Below are 1,676 nucleotides of genomic sequence, written 5' to 3' on the forward strand. Positions count from 1 at the left end.
GAATGACCTGGCCCCCCGTGGCCTCTCTGACCTCATCTCCCACCCCTGCCCTTTCCCCCAGCCACACAGCTCCTTGCTGTTTCCCCATGACCCCAGTCACTTCCCTGGCTGAGGGCCATCACACAGCCCAGCACTTCCCTCTGCCGAGAACTCTGCTCCCCAAGATGTCCTCTTTGATAACTTCCTTCTTCTCAGTAAAAGCTTTGCTCACTCATCCTCTCAATGAGGTCCACCCTGACCACCTGATTTTGAAATTGCATGCCTCCCACCTACACCCCACAGTAATCTGATCTACTTTTCTATTTTTCCAGAGAATGTATCACCTTCTGACACACAGAACGTTTTCTTCCCACGTCTACTGTTTATCAGCTGGGTCCACCCCCCAATCCTCCACCATCGCGCCCCGGGCAAAAATCTTTTACTGACTCCTTGACATGCCTGGAACACAGCAGGCAATCAGTAAGAGCTGCTGAATGAATGAATGAATAAATGGTAAAGATCTGTCAAGCTAGCTTGCTATGCCTCCTGGCAGTGGCAGCAACACATAAAATGACTCCTGCTCTCAGAAAGAATTATCTAGAATTTACATTTCTAGCCACTGCTAAGAGGGCAAACAGGCAACTATTCACGGAATAAGGAACAAAGGTCTGTGGACACGGTGATATCAGGAGCAGTCGATTATCCTGAGGATGCACAAGTCCAGGTCATCCACACACATCAGGAATCTTAAGCATTCAAGCTAGAAATGAAACATGAAAGTAGGGTATGAATAATGCCTTGTTCAAATTTTTTCATTATATTTTCCTACATTTGAAAAAACAAAAAGTTACCTACTCCACTCAAGAAAGCTTAATATAATACAGAAAAGCAAAGCCTTCTTAAGAAAATAGTCTCTAATACCTTCAAGCCTTCTTGGCTCACTTAAAATATTTTAAAAACAGTACTGATCATGATCGGCTTCATTTGCTATCTCCGCGATGATGGACTTTTGGCAGCAGCTGCTTTCTAAGTTTCTGCCACGTATGAGCTTCACTGGCAAGTTTGCACAGGACATCACTGACCCTTTACCAAAAATGACTAATAATTTAAACCTAACAAAGAGCAGCAAGGGAAAGGCTGAGAAGTGCGATTTGACTTGCAGGGGTAGGGCCCCCTCCTGCACACCTTCTGCTCAGCACCCTGTCCCCGGCTGCACACCCACGTGTCCACATGTTCCCTGAACCATAGGGTCCACGTCCCCGTGGCCCTGGTGCATCTCAGGCAGCAGCTGTGGCTGCTGCCTACCCTCCAGGGGGATGGTCCAAGTTAAAAAAACCCAGCTAACCAGCTAAGAGATATAAAGCTCACCTCCATCCAACCAAAACCAGGGTGTCCCCGAAGCAGCAGCCTTCAGCTCACCCAACCCAGGATGAGGCTTCTCTACTTCAATGAGATACTGATCAGCTTACAAAGTACAACAGAATTAGTATCCTTTGACTCTGATGCTAGGTGACTAAGTAAAAGGCGAACAAACAAAAACCTCCTCCCTCATTAAATGTGTTTCTGGAAGCTACAACCGTGGGGGAAAAAACGGTTTTCCCTTTCCCAGATCCTCCTCAACACTAACTGGTTACTCAGGGGTTATCTACAAAACACAATGCACAGTCAGTAGAGTCATCATTTAAAACAGGCGGGGG

The 1,676-nt window shown here is 46.7% G+C and overlaps 1 protein-coding gene across 1 annotated transcript in view; it reads left to right on the top strand.

Annotated features, from left to right (window-relative positions):
• The window catches only part of RAB22A (RAB22A, member RAS oncogene family), a 65,062-nt gene that overhangs the window by 6,010 nt on the left and 57,376 nt on the right, over positions 1-1,676 (top strand). The gene's annotated exons all lie outside the window — the stretch shown is intronic.

Source organism: Lipotes vexillifer, unplaced genomic scaffold, assembly GCF_000442215.2.
Source record: "Lipotes vexillifer unplaced genomic scaffold, Lipotes_vexillifer_v1.1 scaffold524, whole genome shotgun sequence".
NCBI lineage: Eukaryota > Metazoa > Chordata > Mammalia > Artiodactyla > Lipotidae > Lipotes > Lipotes vexillifer.